General features: G+C 46.0%; 1 protein-coding gene across 9 annotated transcripts in view; it reads left to right on the top strand.

Annotated features, from left to right (window-relative positions):
- The window catches only part of LOC135898392 (thrombospondin type-1 domain-containing protein 7A-like), an 818,428-nt gene that overhangs the window by 244,232 nt on the left and 552,258 nt on the right, over positions 1-21,938 (top strand). For 2 of the 9 annotated variants that reach the window (XM_065427300.2, XM_065427297.2), the window contains exon 3: positions 93-218. The exons of the other annotated variants lie outside the window; for them this stretch is intronic. The gene's annotated coding sequence lies outside the window, so the exon portion shown is untranslated. The remainder of the gene's footprint in view (positions 1-92; positions 219-21,938) is intronic. 9 annotated transcript variants of the gene reach the window in all.

Below are 21,938 nucleotides of genomic sequence, written 5' to 3'. Positions count from 1 at the left end.
CGCTGAATTTTTTTTGCCTTAAATATACCATGTACCAACTAGCCCCAACCGAAGATTCATTGTCTTCCCCCTTTGGTTCTTCCATCATACAGTGCACCGAGTTTACCGCGCGGATCACGGTAACGCTGCTGCAAGTAGGTTGTGTGCACAGCACTCGGCTACACGGCTACCGTACTCATCATGCTTCCTCGAGGCGCTGTGTCCGCAGGATTGAACGGGTAGATCGACGTTCGCTTTCTACTTTTCTCCTTTCGGTTTCTGATGGTTATTACTGACAACCTTCCTCTAGACTGTTTATTCATATGATTGGCCGCCGGGCGGTTCTGCCTTCGTGCGTGTCGATGGAGGCTCCCGGAGGCGGGAATGTTTACGCCACTCCTCTGAAAGCATCAAGTCCTAGACTGACAGAACCGAAACAATGTGGGCAACCTGCCGCGAACCAAATTTCGTGCTGTTACCCAGAATGCCGCAAATGTAGAGTTTCCTACTGAAATTACTAGAGAGACCTTTGGCGCTTCGATCGTTCCACTAGCATGGCTGTGAATCATGGTTAGCGCACGGATTTGTCTGATCTTCGTGCTTCCAGCTTCATAAATTCTTGCGGATTAGTTTACGGTGCTTTATCCGCATTTATGGGCTTAAATTTTGAAGCAATCCCATTTTTCTAAACTAAGTTAAGGTTACAAGACTCCTCGTGTATGCATAATTATTGAGAAGTGCGGCATCTATAACGAAACTTTTTCTTCAGAATTACCAGTTTGCAAAGTCACAAAGTCCGTTTGAAGCCAGGAGGACGAAGTTTGGGCTAATCCATCTACTAAACATCGCTATAGTGGGCACTGAAATTTCGTGTCTGCCCCTTTCGTGCACACCATCAGCAGAGTGTCCTCTAATAATTTTCGTAGGAAACTACGAAAATTATGAAAACTACGAAAACTACGAAAGGTGTGGTACGACAACGCAAACGTGGTTTGGCTCCCGGTCTCAACTTCCACGGCGCAACCTCGCGTTTTAGTGAGCGGTCGCTCCTTTTGCTTCTGTTTTATGTCCTTATTTAATTATGTGCGTGTAACAGAGCTTGGCATCATGTGTGCTGCCATGACTACTACTTCTCGCATCGTCAAACGGTATACCTATCAAACATAGACTGACTCGAACAAACAAATGCGCGACCACGTGTAAAATGCCTCAGCAGGTCATCGCAGTGACAGCGTCGATAGAGTCTAGACAACGAGGGCGAGATAATATTCCACGCAGAAGGAAGGAATTAAGGAAAAAGTGGAGAAGGAAAGGCAGGGAGGTTAACCAGTTTAGCTTAACCGGTTTGCAACATCTTCCACGCAGAAGCGGAGGCCGGGACATGCGCCCTGTCAGTGGGGCCAATAGGCGTAGCCTTCTACGAGGCAGGATCAACAGCGTGCTTTTTTTCCGCGAACAATTCTTAAAGACTCACTGTTCCTTCTCACGACAGCATTCCGATGAAGCGATGACAGGGGCGAAAAAAAAAGTTCCTAGCACTCTTTGCGAGAATGAAGACTGGCATTGCGTCGGCAATATAAGGACAAAACAGTCCGCAAACTTATGCGACTTTGCTGAATCACAGCCCAATTTGCGAAGCTGCTTCTTTGGAGGTACCGCAATAAATTTCAGTTACCTTTATTTAGACCGCAGAATTTAAAATTTTCCCCGCATACTTCAACTGCTTTCTAACACTTGCTTAAGAAGTTTTTAGGAAAGACTGTACTTCATCGCACAATTCTAACGTTACATGCACATCAGCAATATTACCCGCCGCGGTGGCTTAGCGGCTGTGGTCTTGCGCTGCTAAGCATGAGGTCGCGGGATCAAATCCCGGCCACGGCGGCCGCGTTTCGATGGGAGCGAAATGAAAAAACGCCCGTGTCCCGTGCATTGGAGTTACTTTAAGTATCCCCAAGTGATCAAAATTAAACCGGAGTCACTCCACTATGGCTCGCCTAGGAATAAAATCGTGGTTTTGGCACGTGAAACCCTAGAATTCAATTCAATTCGAAATTATGTACATTCAGTATTCTGAAGTATACCAGTCTTTAAGTTGTTTGAAGGCAACACGGACAAGTCTGATTGAGGCGCAAGTTTTGCTTTTACTCCTGTGGAAGCAGGAATGGTGGATGACGCTTTTCATTCAATCCTCTTTGCAGTTGCTAATCCGCAAGAACCTACGTTACCTCGAACTCTAAAGAGAAAAGGAAAGAGGAAAAAGGATGAATCATATTTGTAACTTCGTTTCACTCCAGTGCACAAGAAGAAATTGTAGGTTGAGCAATATGTTCGCCGACAAACTGCAGCAGCAGGCGCCTCCCAGTTGGCGGCTGTTGACTGCAGGCGCCGAGTGAACTTTTATTTCTTGGAGAAGCGAAGCCGACCACCTTCCTCCGAAGACAGTCCCGCGACCCAGAGCGTGTTCCATTGAAGGTTGGCGCAAAATCGTTGCGGAAGTTGGAATGCATTCCGAGTTCCTGGATCGTTGACAAATTCAGCGGCATCTGGTGCCGACAAAGCTCGCGATATTCTTGAAAAGAAAAAAAAAGAAAAAGAACAAAGAAAAACAAAGAATATTTTATAAGCCCCCGGCTGAAATTTTTGACGCTGCTTCGCGTGAGGAAACTGGCTCGCAGGAGCGTCGTTTCCAATTTTGGACCACATTCCCACTGAGAAAAGTAAACTGGCGCACTACAGCTTGTATACTATATAGACAAGTCTGCCCAGTGCTATGTTGGGGCTTCTGAATTTTGCCTGAGTGATGTGATGCTACGAGGAAAGAAAAGAGTATGTATATACTGGATACTCCACTGCTATTATATTTACTAACGTACACTTGTCGGAATCAACTTATGCAAAAATAATGTGACTATTTATTACGCGAAAGACTTACAAATGTTTTTCCCTACATTGAGTCCGAGTCGTAAAAAACCCGCACCAGTTGGACGGCATAAAAGCAACATAAGAAAAAAAAAACAAGATTGTGGTCAGTGTCTCGAACCTAAGGATGGCAAGCTTTAAGCAAGGGTTTCGTATACTTTTTCAATGTTCTTATATATCGGGTGATGGAAAACTAATCTATAGCCTACTGGAAGACTGCGCGAGAAGTCAAACACGTGCACCTAAATTAACATATGTAGCGCAGCAAACTTTAGCTGTTGCCACAGTGATTAAAAGGAGCGATCGTGACGACGTTGACCGTATTTTTTTTTGTCTAGTGATTATACGATCACCGCAGCCACCGTGATGAACACGGTACAACGGCGCATGCGCGGCCTGCGTGACGAGTCTTGTAGGTCACGTGTTACGTTGAATATTGGAGGTTCGTCGTAGTACAATGATAAAGGGAAGCAGTGATCGCCTTGGAAGTGGCAGCACGTAACGTTCACTTTGGTACAAGTACGTGCGCTCCCCGCTGCTGCCGCCGTTCCTCACGCCAGCGTTGTGATCGCGGTTAGACACTGCATACGCCTGCGTTATTGATCACGTCATACCACGCATGTTTACTTAATAAGCGAATGTTTAGCCCAATTTAACCTGCCAATAAAACTGCGAGCCACATTTCGTGTAACTTTCCAGCTTGAGTTCGCTGCGTTTTGCGAGTGCCTTTGGCTGCGTGATGCTGCCCAGACGCATTCAACATTCACTGCGTCATACCTTCCTCTCACTGATCGTTGCATTCGTCTTTTCCTTTAATCCAGTGAATAGTGGTTTTAACCAGATGCTTTCTTAGAACACACACACGGGCGCGACGCCTCGACCTATATCTTCGACTCCATCCAAAGTCTAGACTATCATGAACGGACACAACAACCCTTCGCCGACTGTGGCTTGCCGTAGCATACACAAAATATTTCGCTTTCCACATTGGAATGGCCGACATTGCCGACTGTGACGACTTACGGCAGTGAGGAGACTGTCGAACATGTTTTACGAAGCCGTCGCATCTGCGAATATTTACTCCAACTGATGCCAGACGAGGCAGGTCAAAACTGATCACAGCGCAAGACATTACGCAGCTATCGCGTCAGTGCTTCGCAATATGGGCAAAACTGTAGTTACTTTTTCACGCTTTTGCTTTCTTTCTCCGCGCTGTTCTTTCTGCCTTTCTTTGTCGCGCTTACTCTTCACCCAGTGAAACGTAGCAAACAAGAAGCCTTTCTTCCGGTTAACTTCCTTGCCTTTGGGAACTCATTTCTCTCTCCCTTTTCTTGTTAACATCCTTGCCTTCTACATTTCTTTTCTCGCTCTCGTGCTGTCGCTTACAAGGAAAGTGTGAGTTGTTTTTTTTTAGTATTTTTTGTTGTACTTGATCTTATTTCTGTTCTTTTTTATTGTTGTCGTCACCTTCCTTCTTGTATCGTTGTGAGCATGCAGGGAATTGATAGGTTCTGTTTTGAAGCTATATTGCCGGGAGAGACATGCACTTCGCTGTGCTACCCGCAGTCCGAGAAAAATACACGCCGCGTACGATAATAGGACCAGCGCGTTGAGCAGCCGCGCACGTCGTGAAGGGAGTGCGCGGACGCGGGAATGCCACCTGCTTGTCAGTTCAAGCACGCACTGTTGTCTTTATTGAAAGTTCAAGCTGCATTGTAACAGTGCCCGTAGCATTCGCGCACGCGGATAGCATGCATCCAAATTGAATTTTGCAGTGAACCGAACATGCGAATGGCGTAGAGGGAGCTTTTTTTTTTGTCTAGTTCAGCTGATCGTTCTGTGTCAAAATATTGGATCTGATGCTGTCAGCAGTGCATGATGCACATGCTAAGTGATTTTGAATAATATATCAATAGACGGTTTATGCTTTGCTCCATAGCATGCACAGTAGGGAGTGTGTTAGATTGCGAGTGCCCCCGTTTCAACCAGCTAAGAGCAGCCGCTCCTCTTCACGCTAGACCAGCTGGACATTCACAGAAACCAAAATTTTTGTACACTAGCTTAGACCAACGTCGTCAGCGCGAGCAGCTACGAAGGCGCTGCTGCGTTGCTTAAGGGAGACAAGATTGTGCCATAAATGGTGATCGGGCCACACTTTTCTCTGTGTGACGTTATGCGTGTATTTGTCTTACATTATGAGTGCACTGCTGCAGTTTTTAAGTTCCGCGAACCTGCACAAGCGGCTGTGACCTGAATTGGTGCTCGCATTGCCACAAGTGCTACTATGCTGTCGTAGTCTGCGGTGATAGTGACCGGCTGTAATGGTGTGTCCGTGCTTTCTCTCTCGCTCTCTCTCTCTTTATATATATATATATATATATATATATATATATATATATATATATATATATATATATATATATATATCCTGATCTCACCCCCCTCTCTATTCTTCAGTGTATGGTAGCGAATCGCATTTCCCCTGCTGGTTAACCTCCCCATAGTTCCATTTTCTTTTGTCTCTCTCTGTGTTACAGATGCTGTTCAATGGAAGATGAAGTTAAACAAAAAGATTTGAGCTCGGTGGGAAATGGGCTATCTGTTCCGAGTGAAGGGTCCTATAAACGCCACCGCACGTATCAATTCCAATAGACAATTAAGCCACGCCACTAAGTGGAAGCTTCGTTTCTTCTCCAAACGACGCCCCAGCATGCTACGTCGCCATAGTACGTCCGCGATGCTGACGTGGCTCCGTAAATATAAACACACTCCGAAGATCCCGTAGGGTGGCCGCCGTCCACAGGCGCAATCATTTGTACAGCACTTTGCAGTCTAACTGCGCGAAAAGTCATACAGCACAGCCAAACACTGGTCACGTCGGAAGAAGTTGCGGTCGACGAACTGAGTAAGAAAAAAAACTAAAGGAAAACCTATCGCGGACGTGCAAGTGTAGTTAGGGAGAAAAGAAAAGACAGAATGGCGTTATCAGAAAATCTCACGACAAGAACGAAAACTGCTATGTGACAAAGAGAAAAATCAACCACCTTCTAGCGAATGCTGTGGTTAGTCATGGTGAAGCAGAACTCATCACCAAAGCTGATATCGGGCGTCAGTGTGAGCGACAGGAACCAGGCGGAATTGCAAAGACTAGACGTGGGGCGAATGATTGCCGGCCGAGCGAGTGCCAAGTTCGCGAGAAAGAAAGCTCCTCGAGCACGTGCTGTCAACCCGAGTGTTTTTGTCTCCTCCGCGATCGCAAACAAGCGAGAAGAGTGCGCGACAGGGGCCCTGAGGCGACGAGGTAATCTTCCACGCAGAAGTGGAGGCCCGGCCATGTTCCCTGTCGGTGAGCCCAAGAGGCGTAGCCTGCTACGAGGCAGGGACAACAACGTTATGTTCTTTTCGGAACAATTCTGAAAGATTGACTGTTTCCTATTCTCTCACCAGCATTTCGATAACGTGATGGTAGTGCAGAAAAAATGTTCCTCGCACTCTTCGCCAGCATGAAGACTCGTTGCGACAGCAGTATAAGGACAAAAGTTTCCGCAAGCATATGCGACCTTGCCGAACCACGGCCCGATATGCGAAGGTGTTTTTTTTTGTGCAACTGCAATATAATTTCAGTTACTGTTAATTAGACCACAGAGTTCAAAATCTTGCCTGCATACTACTCAACCACTTTCGAGCCCTCGCGTCAGACACCTTTTGCAAAGACTGTACTTCACTCACCCACTTCTAACGTTGCATGAACGTCAGTGATATCACCCGCCGCGGCAGCTTAGCGGCTGTGGTGTTGTGTTGCCAAGCGCAAGGTCGAGGGATGCCGTCCCGGCCGCGGCAACCAAAAAGACACCCGTGTCTCCTGCTTTAAGAGCACATTAAAGAATCCCAGGTGATCAGAACTAATCCGGAGTCCCCACACTACGACGTGCCTCATAATCACATCGTGCTTTGTGCACGTAAAACCCCTGAATTTACTTTTGGCCAGAATTCTTTTTAACATCACTTATATGTCACTTATATGTCACCCCACCCCCTTTTCTGTTTCACCAGAATTCACCTCAGCGAACCGTATTTTTTGTTGTGGTTTACTTGATTGGCTTTTCTTGCTTTCAGCTCTCTCTCTCTCTCTAATCTCAAAAGCTGTTAAAGTTCTGCCATGACAAAGGGCTAAATTATGCGACGTAATTGAACCACACATCATAGGCATAACCCATAACCTGGTCCCTATTTCCACAAAACAGAAACAAGGAGGCTAGTCCAGCGAGGACACCGCGGGCGCATTGCAAATACATAAATGTGCGGGTACATTGAGCGTTCAGTAATCATTTACAACGATCACAACTAAGCCACAAACGCTAAGATTCGCCCCCGCATCACCCCTAATATTATTTCTGTTTCCACCGATCGTGAACTCTGTATCTTAGAACACTGGCAAACAGTTACTATGACGGCCGTATGGCGCCTTCTAGCATTTCCCAAAGAAAGATTTTATTGCAATAGCAATTGTACGTGTGCTCGAGGCGCCTTGACGTCGCCGTCGTCGTGCGGTCCCGCTGACGGCTCGTGCGTGGTGGAGGAACGAAGTCTCCGGAGAGGCGGAGGGCGTTTAGCTGACACACACAAAAAAAGAACGAAAAAAAGAACTACAAAAAACAACAAAACTAACAGCCAAGAAAAAAAAAACGGGAAGCGATGTAGACGCACCATAAACACTGTGCTCAATCGCCTCTGTGGCGGAGCCAGGAGCAGAGTTCTGCCTTCCATTGCTGCGATGGCCTTTGTGTGCACGCCCGCTACACGTCCACTAGCATTTCCTGTTGACTTTCTTGTATACGCACTGCTATTAGAGGGAGAGGCAGCAAACGCAAAACCTAACTTTTCTTATTATTTAACTGGGCACCGACTAACGCATGACCTTTCCCCGTCGGTCTCATCTCGCGCGTCATCGAAGTGCGACTCCTGCAGGGTCACTGGCGGCGTTCTTTATCATGCCACCGTCGTGAGACGCCTGGTAGCTTCCATGGTGCTGTTTCTCCGGCGCCGCAGGAATTCCCTTACGTGCTGCGTCGCGCCAACGCGTCGCGCCCGCGTATAGTTAGAATATCGATGTGCTACATTAACGCACGCAATGCCTTAAATAAAAAATGGCTGTGGCTTAGCTAAGGTTAAGCCCAGGATGCGAAGCATACTAGCCTTTATTTTAGTTGTTGAACCACTGTTTAGCCTGGTGAACTGCTGTTGCTTGGCTATATTTGGTTCGGCTAGACGAAAGAACAACTCATGCGTTACTCTGCTTCGCCTTCAAGAGTGGAGCGCGACAGCGTTACCATCGACCCGCCAAGGGGTGTAAGACAATGGGCTACGGCGCAGCGACTACGCGCCCCGCATTGGACGCGGTGAGCGTCGAGCAACGCAGCGTTCGGCGCGGCAAGGAAATGTGCGCCTGAGCAAGCGACGCACGCCTGAGCCTTAGAAACAGCTCGTTTCTAAGGCAACACCGCATTAACTAGCGGCGCTTTTGTACCGCTTTGAAGCATCGTACTCGTGGCTCAGTGGTAGCCTCTCCGTCTCACACTCCGGAGACCCTGGTTCGATTCCCACCCAGCCCATCTTGCAAGAGTTGAGCCAAAGCCACCTAGAAAATCAGTCTCTGTAGCACGCCGCAACCTTCGCTTCTCATTCCAACGAGCAGCTCTGTCTCCAGGAGGCATCTCACCTCGTGAGTGTCTGGCAGAGGCAAGCGCAGCTGCTTATATACCGCCGCGACGCCGCTAGCGACGGCGCGAGTTGGAGCCCCGTTTCTCCTCTGTCGTGACGTCACGGTGTCACGTGGTATTGAAGGCGACACCGCCGCTCCTGAGGAGCTGGGTTGAGCTCTCGTAATATGCTTCGCATAAAACACTAAACTAGTTTGAACTGATAAGGTATCCTTTATAAATTATGTTTGTGTTGATTTCACTACAATGAGGTGGTTATTGGAAAAGAAAATGAAGGAGAAAGTTTCCATTTTATAAAAAAAGTTTCGCCCCGATAATACCACCTAGGTACTCTAGTGTGACGTCAAATATTTCAAAGAATACTTTTTTTTTACATTCCGGTCGTTGGAGCACAGTAACATATTATGAAACTTAACCTTAGTTCCTTGGCTCTTATAGAATGCGCCATCGAAATTCATTACGTCACGTCGATATTGTGTGCGATCTTAAAGGCGCAGACGGGCCACCCCTGTTTTGAAGCAGCAGAAACTTGATGTGGGCGAGTTGGTTAGTCGTACATGTCCGTCGTACATGTTCCTCTTTTAGTCCTCGTCTTCGTAGCGCTCTTTTCTTCAACCACTCGTATTTTGTTTTTCAGTAAAACCTTGTTTATAGAGCGTCTTCTGATTGTAAAGGTGGCTCTTCTGGTGTCAGAGGCGTAATCTATTAATATACATAAAATTAACTTTCTCTATAATGTCAATTAATGCGGCCTCGCTTTCGAACGGTCGAAAGAAAACAAAGTAAAACTGGAAGCGGAAGAGAACTAAAAACAGACCAGGAGGCTGGTGGGGTACTGGCAAAGATTTCGCACTATCGACTAGGACGAGCGGGCTTCTTAAGTAAAGGTGGCGTGGGACAGTAGCTGACAAAGTGTTTTTGTGTTTGCTCCCTCTTTCCATCTCCACTGCTTCTGGCTACATGTGTCACAAGAACGTTTCTGTCCATTGCATTGAGCTGGTGCCCCAATGACAGGGCCGATCCGTGCCTTGGCACTCGGAATAGATTAATCCTGTCAGCCCTGTTTCCTTCGTCCTGTCAACTGCTGCTGCGAAGTTTGACACATCACTGCCGCCAATGCGCTGGTCATCCTTCGGGATGGCATCTTGTCTGCGCAAATCTGCAGCACAATTCTCTCGTCGCCTACATTTATTTTCTCAACCCTTTGTATCTATTGCAATCAGATTTTCAATGCAAGTGGCATAGCCTTGAACTGGTCGCATGTAATAAATGTCAATGCCTATTGGTTGGTGTCCCTTCTTTTGTGACATGAGTTTACCCCCTGATCTAACGAGACATCGTCAAATTATCGATTTCAAAGGAATAAGGGCAAGAGCCTGACCCGGAAGTGAACTTTGTTCATATAAAGTATGATTTATGAAGCGTTGTATCGAAAGTAGCATCTTTTTCTTGTTGTTGAAATGCAGATATGCATGAATAAGAGGTTTAGTCAATATAATGGTGATGGCTACTCACTTTCATATAATTGTAATAATAAGAATAAAGAATTTGTGAGATAAGAAGATAAGATAAATATGTTGCGCCAAGGTCACAATAACTGTAAGCGTGTCAAGTTTGGTACCATGATAACGTTTATAAGAGGCAAAACTGTATAGCGAATAAACTTAGACTCAATAAACCACAAGTGAAAAATCGAATGAGAGAAAAAAACAGACATTGTTCTAACCTACAGCTTTTTCCAGCAGGCATCATGGCTGAAGGCAGTACTTATAGCCTTATAAAATAGTTTTATAAGTGGAATATTATAACTTCTCAAAAATTTGCTTTAACGAAGTTCGTGGGACTTCCAGTCGGGCAGATCCGCATGTCTGCTTTGTTTCTTTGTTTCTTTTTTAGAGTGAGCCTACGTAATTTTCTTCTTATTCGTAGAGATTAGATTATATTCAGCAGGCAGACAAATTGAAGAGGTAGGATGCATTGGTTTCCTGCTAGATATCGCTGATATTCGTGCAGTGGATATTAGTGCAGTGCAGTGCAGATATTCGTGCAGTGGATCATGCAGAAGGGAATACGTCTGGAACTTGTTCGCCGCTTTTGGCTACGGCTGCAGTATCCGAGATTCAATTTGTGCTAAGTAAATTATTATATAAGGCATGCATGACTATAGGTTATAATTAAACATTAATTAGGCCTGCAATAAGCCGCATGTCTACTAAAAAGTTGGTTCTGTCAACTGCTACTAGCTACTAACTAATAATATGTGTTACAGTAGAAGGTTACGCGAAAGTAGTAAACAGGATAGCTGAAAAAGCATGAGAGTATTATTTAGGTAATCGAGCCGCAACTATTCAAAATGCACGTTTTTGCCGTTTTGTTAGAGACTGGAGCTTCTTTCACCACCGCTTGTGAATTGCCATTGTGATCTTTTTTCCCGCCTGCGTTACTTAATTTACTTTTCCTGTTACTTCGCTCTCGTTGAATGACGCACTGCATAATATAATCTGCCTTTCTGTGTTTTCTGTTAGCGCCAGAGATAAATAATAATTGGGCCGGGAAATGTGTGGCAATCACCCCGTCATCCGTTCGTATACATACTGCTGTTGCCGTTAGCATATGCATGGCATTCTGTCGTGCTGTGATATGTGCTCTCTCTCCCTCTCCCCCTTCCCCATCTTTAATCTCCCCCATCCCTCTCCCATGTGTAGGGTAGCAAACCGGTTAAGCCATACTGGTTAACCTCCCTACCTTTCCTTCTCCACTTTTTCCTTCCTTCCTTCCTTCTGTCGGGCTTTGGAATGTTTCAACACCTAATCTAATTAGCCGTCTTCTCTTTCTCTATATTATGTGAGCCACCTTGCATCTTGTTTCAATAATATCGCCCCGAACGTCTCCCTCTCGGGAATAGACAGCTTTGTTTCTTCTTTTTTTTGTGACTGGGCAGCATAGCCGTTCAGACCGAATAGCTGTCCCGGAGCGCCGCGCATAGCTCATTGTAATTAAGAGCACGTGCGGTGTAAGTGCTACGATCTGTTCGCGAGAATATCTAGTTAAGGCGGATGCTTGTGAAAACCTTTTCAATGCATTTCTTTAGTAGGAGAGACTGGGATCAGATGAGGAAATTACATTGCTATCGATTTATGAAGAACAACTTCCAATAGGTCCCCCACCCCCACCACCCCCAACCCATGTCTCTCGTATTGCTGGTTCTTCTCTGGCAACTGTTCGCCTTCCATGGGTTGACGTCAGTGAACGTCATTACGAGCTTTTCGTGAGTATGCTTTAAATCTGTCCTCGTCCACAGTAAGCTGTCTGTAACAAGTTTCGTGAACGAACATTTTACTTCCTTTACCGAGTGATCTGCGGAAGCTTTACGTATATTACGACCCAGAGGGATTGATTTCCTGCCATTCTTTTTTCCACCTAGGTGACAAAAAAATTATTATAGCAATTTGCGCTTAGTAGAACAGTCCAAAATATTTCCTTGTACGTAGCTGCTTAGAGTGAGAGATGAGTGGGACTTTGGTGCGCTTACTCCTTTGTTCGAGCACTGATCGAATAGTAGTGGTTCGAAAAGGGTATTGCAAAGAAAAAAAGAAAGAAAGAAAGAAGGAAACAAAGAAAGAGAGAGAAGAATATGTCGATGTGCACTGGCTGCACCGTATACACTGTCGTTTATTCGTCTGCATTTTATTGACGTTGCCAGGAAGCCAGCGAGTAAGGGGGCGGGGTGCGCAGCTCCATGGGGTGGCACTCGAACATGAGGATCTCACTCACGCATCACGCATGACGGCATGACAGTGGGATGACTAAGCTGGTATGACGTTGATGGAATGAACCCGAAGGCATCGCGCCGACTGTACTACCACGAATGCATGAAGGCGACTGGGTGACAACTCAATGACAGCGATGGCATGACGACGGCAGATCAACACTGACAACGTGATAACAGCGAAATGACAACGCAGGTACAACGAAAGAGTGAAGAAGATGGAGCGATGACGATGATTTCTCAGTGAAAGGATTTTCAAAATCGAATTAAAGCTATGAAATCACGAGGACGGAATGTCGACGATCGACGCCGTGTTTGTGGTGCAGCTCAGGTCAGCGCTTACGTCCATCCCTTCCGGCGCCGGACTGTCCCCGTTTGTGCTGTATCCAGTGGTTGTTTGCACTGTGTCCGATACCGGTCAATCCTGTGAGCCAGCCAACAGTCAGCGCCCGAAAATGGGAGGAAGAGGCGAAGAAAGTTTGGTTTAAAGAGTGCTCTTAGGACTACAATAAATGAACTATGAACTATACAACAAGCAAATATGACAAACGCTACATGGATGTAGAAAACTATGCACCTTACATAGCACGCATCACGGGAACGATTTTGCCGGTGGTAGCGTTTTGCCGGGGATTGAAGGAGAGGTAAATGTCAGCAATAGTAACAACATCGTCTGTGTAAATCTTTCTCTCGCTTGCTCCGTGCTTCTTCTAGTGTTCAGCTCCTATATATGCACGCTTTCACAATATATTAGCGTCAGTTAATGCGCAGAAAGACATAAACACACGATGTTTGTAGAACCATTTCAACAAACTTTGTGCGAAGGATCTGTTGTCTATCTCTCAAACTCGATAAAGAGAAGGTAAACAGAATTTTATCAGAACAAAGCAAAACAGAGGTAAATGGTTATGATAACTGTCTCACAGGTGATATATTGGTGATAGTACTAACGAGCCATATCAGAGGACCATCGTAGATCTGCGAGGAAATTTTTTAAATGGCTTGCACAGTTTTTATTTGATCTCGGAAATTATGCAAAACAGAGATGAAGACGCAAAGTATTTCGTATACGGCGCATGACTTTAAACAAAAGAAACACCCAAAATGCAATAAAAATGTTAGGCATACACCATCCTTTGAGGATCGTCGTCAATGCAATTAGCATTTGAGTGGTGGTGCACGTGTAATTTGGTGGTGGAGGTTCATTATTGATAACATTGGTAAATATTTGTTGTAATGAGAGTAGTATTCCTAGCATACTTGATGCACATTCTTATATCCATGTTAATACTTTTCTCCAGCTGCTTTTCCCGACCCAGTGACCCAAGGTCTCTATACTTGCTTGGACCATTAGGTCGTTGTCATGATGCCGTAGTGGTCATTGCGTCGTCACCATTCCAGCTCCGTCATCTGAATATGGTCAGGTCATCATTGTCACGCCATCGTAGCCATACAGCCATCACTCCACATCATTTCAGAAATATCATCCCATTGTTGTCATCCCATAGTCGCGACGCTCCCATTGTCGTTCCGTCGAAGTCATTCTATCGTAATCATGCTGTCATTATTCAATCGTGATTATGCCGCCACCCGTCGGATGTAGATGTACGGTACCGCTCACCCGAGCGATCCGAGGAAACGCCACCATAAACCAACCACCGCTTCGTTGCTACGCTTGCTGGGTTTAGAATATTCGTTGAGAACACAAAAACGTATATGCTTATTTGCGTCTCTCATTGACGTTCACTCCGTTTTCACAACGGTTACATGTCCTCGAGCTTTTAATGTTCTACAACCAACTTCCTACCACGGCAGATGTCTAGTCTGCGGAGCGATTCCGACGTTATTTCACGTAACGCGGGAATGGGATCATCCTCCATGCTAGGTATTCCCCCTATTTCTATAGTATACCAACGATTCAACACTGGCAAGCCGTGCTGCGTGACGGACGCCCACGGAGACGAGAGGGCGCTGGTTCTCCAAACACGGTACGTGGCAGCAGCTATTGGTACCATGGACTAAGTGGCGCGCCTCAAATTTTCTCCTAACATTAAGGCGAAGCATCGATTGCGATAGCAAATTAGCAGACAGCCATACGAAGTAAGGATGCTTAATTTATCTGCCCTATAAAGTTGTAAACATTCGCTCCTTAACTAAAAAAAATTATGGGGTTTTAGGTGCCAAAACCACTTTCTGATTATGAGGCACGCCGTAGTGGAGGGCTCCGGAAATTTCGACCACCTGGGGTTCTTTAACGTGCACCTAAATCTAAGCACACGGGTGTTTTCGCATTTCGCCCCCATCGAAATGCGGCCGCCGTGGCCGGGAGCTCGTTAACTAAAATAACAAACGTGGAGTCAGCGCGCACAGCAAACATGCATACATCGCACTCGATGAGGGCGGACACTCGCTGTCAAAACGCTGGCGTGAGGAAACGCGGCAGCAGCGGCGAGCGAAGTGATCTTCATGCTGTCCATCACTTCAACGCTAAGTGAGCGCCGAGAACACACAGCACGCACAAAGCTACGAGCCGCCGACGCACCTAGACTCTGCCCCCAACGCATATCGCTCTCAGGATACGTCCGCGCGACCGCACATGGTCACCACATGCGCAGTTGCCACCACATGCGCAATAATTCCACTCAGGCCACCAGGGACTTCTCACCATTCTTTATTTAATGAGGAAGAGAACCGCGACTTCAGACATGACGTGGCGAAGGAGTGGGCAAGACGAGCGCTAACTAGCAACTGAGGTTTTTTACCATGAAACACATCTCCACTTGTAACTCACCCTTCGAAATCTTCGGAATGGCCCCACGTATAGTGAGTGCTTAACGCCTGCTTCACTACCGCCGCGGGTCGGCTCGGCCTGGCATTGCACTACCTTCGGAATGGACCCACATATGCGGAGCGCTAAACGCCTGCTTCACCTCCACCGTGGGTCGGCCCGGCATTGCACTACCTTTGGGCTGACCCGTGGCGGAGGTGAACCACTTTGCTTTTCGTTTGAGAGCTTTTACTGCCGCCAGCTCTCGCTGCTATCCCATCTTCATAGAGTGGAATGGTTGTCAATTGTTTCACTCTTTTTGGACGACGTTAGTTGTGGGCAACTCCTGGGGTGTGAAGGCCGGTTTTCTTATCGATTCTGTGAGATGCAAAATAACGCCCATCATCAGACCCTGCAATAACCATAAACCCATAAAACCATAAACCCATAAACCCATTAAACCCATAAGCAATATGACGGTCACCCGTTGCCTCGCCTGGCTTTCCCCTAATTGTACGGCGCTTTTCGGGCAAAATTGGCAACTGGAAACAATAGGCGCAAGGAATTGACAAATTAAGCGATCTACTAAGGGAAAGAGCCAAGGCAACAGCCAAACAGAAAGGAAAAGCGAAAATTAAAAAATATATATAATAACCGTCGTTTGTGAAAATATTTATGGATCAGCCTCTGTTTATTTAAAAAGGAAGCAGAGAATATGTGGTTGGAAGTGCAGAATTCCGTATGTTTTGAATGACGCTTCTACTGTTATCAGTCAAGTCGCCTGACGTAACCACTTCCCTGTGCTATGTGGGTGTTTTTGTAACCTTCCGCGGTGGGCTCAGTACGTCTAGAACCGCAGCGTCCTGCGCTCTACGCGGTTGTACGGGACTGGTGACCACGCATTTTTATCCAACTTCCCGAATAACAACACGAGTCGGTTTTGGCAATTAAATTGGCAGAGCAGGAAACGAGGGATCCAAAAGAACTCTGATTGTTTCTCAAACATATGTATAATTATCTATAGTTCTTCCTGAGCTAATGCAAAAAACGCTACTAGAAATCTTTATTTTACACTTTCGCTTGTTTAAATGTTCTTGGCAGTGTTCTTCCTGCGCTTCTGTCATGCGCGAGTCCATTTGATGTGGTTTCCAATTGTTTTCCAAGTAAAGGAGAGGTGTATCTCACAGGCGTACCTGTGAGGTACACCTTATTTCAATTCTCTTTTGCAGGATTACGCCTCCTCATGGCGAATGCTGGGCATTATTCACGTTTGTACTAGTAAGGGTACCTCCCCCCCTCCTTTGTGTAAGAAAGTTACCTTGGGTTGCCTCCCCCCCCCCCCCCCCACCGCCTCCGGAAAAATATCCTGTGTACGTGCCTGGCCACAGTTGTAAAACCTTCTCTATATACTCTTTTTATGGGCGTCCATTTTTTGCACTATGAGCAGAGCGTGGAACTTGAAATCGAGCATGCGGGCATAGGGATATGTGGAATGACGGCGTTTTGTTCCCTCCTTTATGTCCGTATAATTACGGCTTGCTCTATCAGTCCCTGCGGGTAGCACTAATTCTGCGCAGTGCAGCGGAACCCCCATTCACCACTTTCTTTTCTTGCTAAGATAAGAAGCAGAGACAACGTGGTTTCGTGCACAGTGCAGAGTTATATCAAAATATTCGTTTTCAACTGGTATCAGACTACAAATTCTATACGCATCCCAAGCTCACGCATGCTCCATTTCCTGCATGAATTGCTGCCTAACATCCGATGTGGAAAATGTCGTTAGTTCCGCAGTGTCGCCTGCACAACAGAAACAACAACAAAAAGCACAGGTGCGGAATATAAGGCGATCTCCGAGAAATCCAGGGAAGATGCTATCTCGTCAGTTCTTTCAATTGTTTTTAGCGTAGTCTTTCAATAATACCCGCAGGAAAGGGGGAAAAGAGTTTGCACAGAACTGGAAAGATGGAGCACTTTCGCTAAGAACGTCGCTGATGTCGCTCTTAAAGGTAGTGCCTGAGTAAATGTAACGGGAGCCCTTGTTTTTGGAAACCATGCAAGAGAAACGGCTCGAGCGCAGAGGCATCATTGACCACTGAAAGGAGCAACAGTTGGAAAACTTCGTTTTTTTTTTCTGTCTTCTTTTTCTGCGGGTGTTCATTTTCTGCGATATGGGCAAACCGTAAAATTTGAAATCTAGCGTGCGGGCACAGGCACATACGGAAATTATAAGTTATAAGTTCGCGTAAATATGTCCCGGTTTTATTCAATACTCACCACGAAGTTTGAACCTTATTTTCTTTATTTTTTTAGATCGTTATCCCTACAGTCTCGTGATGATATGTGTTTGTGAAATCTGAGTCACGCTGTGCCACCTCCGCCTTTTATGGAGATGTCTCTATCGGATCACACAAAGTCATGAGTATGCGCTTCATCTAAGGCTGCCTTAGTGCAACCACCTTGGAGTATTGTACAGGATCTTTCAGTTCCATTTCAAGGAGAAATACCGAACATAAGTTCCGTCAAGTTAGTATTACTCTTAGTCGAAAGACTACAGATATAAAAGCTGAATCACTACCTCCGCTTAAAAATGAAGAAGTGAAGTGATGGAACAGAAAAAGCGGGGCTGGGTTGGTTATGGGGCTATCAGTATTCGGGATAAACACATTTTTTTTTAGTACTGAATATGATCCATCTTGCAAGTATTATAGAAAAAAAAACGAAAGAAGACATTTCTATTAATACGGCCCAAACTCTAACTTACAGATTAAGAAAAAAAAACAGAAAGCAAAAAAGTAAGTTTAGCCCAAGAAAGCTTGAATTGTGGTTTCCGATACGCTGGACAGGACTGGGGCTGATTAGCTGGCTAAAAGTATTTAATAAATACTCAAACTAAAATGTAACAAAAGGTTATCCTGTCCCATGCAGCCCAAATTACGACTTAAATACTAAAAACCAAAAACAGAAAGAGGAAAATTTAATCCCTCAAACCCTAAACATATCGTTTCCGATACCTGGAGTATTGTACATCTAAATTCACTTTAAAGCAAGGTAAATGCAACACAAATCGGGCAGTACCACTTTTGACTCGATGAAGCGAGTTTTCAGTTGCGGATACTTCAGAAAATGAATGACATAATAATGAATTGCTGTATTATTTAGGTTTTTATGCAAATAACACTTCATATTTTTTTTGTACGAGGGCGCACTGTATGTCCACAAATAATAGTTGACTTCTTTCTGTAACTTCCTTTTTAAAAACCTTTCCTGATGTAGTTTGGTGTTCGGGACATGAGGGGTTAACCGGACGAATCGATAACGCTTACTGTGCAGAGTCCATTTCGCCGTGGCCACTCGGTTATTTGAATCAAGTCGTCTGCCGTACTTACAGCAACCCAACTTACGAGGCACGTCACGTCGCCGTGGTAACCCGACAAATTGCTAGCGTGCACGGAACCAGGCCGCGCCCCATTTGAGCTGGCGGGGACGCTGTAACACAGCTACACCTTCCCGCACGTTCGTGTGTCGGTGCCGCGGTGGCGTTCTCTACGGTCGAGAGGCGCGTAATTTGATTTCTCCCGCACGACTGCGCAAACTGCCTTGGCGTTTGCACCGGACTGCACTCGTCGGGTGCCCGTTGTTTGGCCAATTACATTGATCTGGACCCATGAAGTGGCGCTCCGATTCTGCAACGTCCCGGTGATTCTGTGCTCCTCTTCTTGAGGTCTGCAGAACTTAATAATTCGCACGAGGATGTTGTTTGTTGGGCGCAGGAATCGGTAGTCAGTCTTTGCCGCTGCGCGATGTCACTGGGGCTTGCGGTCGGGGGGAAAGTTGGTCTACTTGCCCGACTGCAGCCGCATTACCACGAAGGAAAGATATATATGTAAAAAAAGGGAACCACGGGGAGATTAACCACATTATGTCTCTGATTGGCTACCACCTACTGGAGATATAAATAAGAGGTGAAATAGGATGAGGACAACAACAACAACAACGACGACGACGACGACGACAATGCGGCAGGAAAAAAAGAACGCGAGCATCTCACCTCTGACAACGGAGATGTCCGTCACAACGCAGCTAAAGAAGGACATGAGATAACATTTGCGTGTCATACCCACAACATGCGCCGACAGGCAAAGCGGTTAATGAAGATGTGTGGCAGGGCCTGTAACCAAATATATTTATTTGATTGTGCATCTCATTGCAAAAAAAATTGTTGTTTGACATTTAAACACATCAGTACTGTTCAACGTGCATACTCTAAATATGGGTAGATTATAATAAAAATAAGCGGGCGCTTGTCCGATTTTGGTAACACCCGCGTGTTTTATGGTTTACATGGCAGAGCAGTGGCCCGGGTGGCGTCGGTATCCAAAGCAACTAACTTGAATTTCCTAAATTATGTACAGCGTTTGTGCTCAAATGTAACGAAACTACTGCAATTCCTGCTCGGATTTAAAAGCGCATTAGGTTTCGAGAACACAACGAAGCAGCCGCTTTAGGCAAACCCTGTTGCCTGACTACTTAACTTTTCTCTTCCTATTGAAATGAGTCCGCTGACAGGGCGCAAGGTAACTATAAGAAGTACGGTAACTTAGCGAGCGATCGAATCTTCTTTCTGCTTGGGCAAGAAGAGGAACTTTCAGAACGAGAGAGGCGGTGAATTTGCAAGGTCAAAACAATTCAAAAGCGTCCACTAGCTCTGGGGTTTGTTTCACTTGAATCTCCTTAAATATAGTCTTCTGTAAGTTCATGGCTGACGATCACTCTAAGTGTAAGTACATGTAATAAAAGCTTAATTCCCGGCCAGATCTTTAAAGGATGCTGCTGATAATTTTATGTTCCCCTAATCACGTTGCCTCTCATTAAAGCCTGAGATTAGGGCCAATGAAATTATTAATAAGGTTTAAAATGGCTTTCTCAGTTCACCGCCTGGACCGTCAGCGTTAGGAAAGTTAATTAGTGCCCCCCCCCCCCCCCCCCCCTGTGCTCAGATGCCCGATTTCGATTAGTCTTAAAGCTTCGGAGCTTTTGTTCCAGCCTCTTTGACTAATTCTTCGCTGTAGTGCTTGTGTAATGCATGATTGTGGGCTTCTAATACTAACAATTTTTCTTGTCGTGCTCTTCGCGACGCAGCAGCAAAAAATTATATGACACTCTTTGAAGTAGACGTCGGGCTACATCCCAGCGTCGAACGGGCGTGCTAGCGCTTGTTGGGTAATAAATGTCGTTTCAATACGCATTACATGCAACTGCACTAACACTCTGAGCTGTGACTATCATGTTGCGGATGCAGCTACCATAAACTTTTGTGCGCGTTCAGCGTTATCTAAGTTATCTTATAAGGCTTGAATTGTTGCCCAACATGACAATAAATAAGTAATGGAAATAAAGATATCAAATTGAACGCACCTGACAGACGAGTGAAAGCAATGGCTTCTGTTTTCATACTTCAGATTTTCAGTAGTCTTTCTTCGACATCACAGTTACGTAGCAGAGGCGAGCCCTAATCTCTGGGTTTAAGTATCGCAGCTTCCGTTTTACCAGGATCATGGGTAACACCCGCTCACCTAAACCACTCTATCGATAACGTACTTCTGGGCGCTCCGCAGCGTCGTCTGCATGTTATCGTGCAGACTGTCCCTGCAAACACCACCCGAGGCTCTGAATCCTTGACCGCGCCGCCGTGAAAATGGCGGCGGGGTGCTGCGTGAAAGCGGCATACTAATCACCCCCGTGGGCTTCGTTAAACCCGACCGCGGTCAGCGCATTGTCCGGTGCGAAGCCGGCATGACCCTCTTTCCTGCAGTGACCGCGTCGGCTAGGGGAACACACAAGGGAAAAAAAAAAGGGGGAATGCATTAAAGCGCCCACGTTCTCCTCGCATTTCTTCAAGCGCGGAACACAGAGCTGGATCGGTGACCGGAGCGCGTCCCCTATGGGCCTCATTACTGCGCGCGCGCCCCGGAGAACTAGTCGTTAGGCAGTCCGGCGTTGGCAACGGCTCATTTTCAGTGAGCAAAGGCTTGCTTTGGGAGAGCGAGCTCGAGCGTGTCCAGGTATCGACCGTCTACTTGCCTTTTTGGCCTCCCCGATCGCTTAGTGTGTCACGTCGCCCTCTTCCTTTCACCAATATCCCGTTTCGCCTGAACGCTGCCGTTAGGAGGTCACCCGCAGTTACGTTGGAGCGACGCGACACGGTGATAAACACTGTAGCAAAGAAGCGGCACTTCTTTTCGTATATTGCGCTGTCCACCGTCAGCGGATGGCTTTACCACTGCGTGGATACCTGCGCCCGGGCTACCCTTTATTAACTTGTGTAACTTTGAGCTCCTTTTTTTTTTTCTGTTGCAACGTGGGAAGTTGGACATTCCTTTCTCTTGCAGCAAGAACAGCGACGTTAGTAGACTGAATTGGGCAGGTTGGTTCGTGAAGAGCACGGACCGCAGACGACTGGACAAGAAAGACAGTACACATGCACCGCGGAGACATCCAAAAGCCAACTAGCCAAATTTCGTTCTCTCGTCCAGTTTATTACTTTTTTTGATAATTCGTTCTATTTCAAGCTAAGTTTCCTAAGCAAAAGCGGACAAGCAAACAAGCAAACAGGCAGATATGCAATCACGCAAACAAACAGCCCATGTTTGACGGTGATGTTTCTCGTCTTTCTTTCATGTTCTGTCGTCTGTGCAGTTCGCCATTGTATACATACTACAGAAACTCCTTCAGCTACTACATCATCAGTCTTTGGCTTTTAAACTCGACTTCCTACTTCCTG

This window comes from Dermacentor albipictus, chromosome 4 (assembly GCF_038994185.2).
Source record: "Dermacentor albipictus isolate Rhodes 1998 colony chromosome 4, USDA_Dalb.pri_finalv2, whole genome shotgun sequence".
NCBI classification, from domain to species: domain Eukaryota; kingdom Metazoa; phylum Arthropoda; class Arachnida; order Ixodida; family Ixodidae; genus Dermacentor; species Dermacentor albipictus.
The sequence above is the reverse complement of the archived record's forward strand: the minus strand, read 5'-3'. Positions and strand labels throughout refer to the sequence as shown.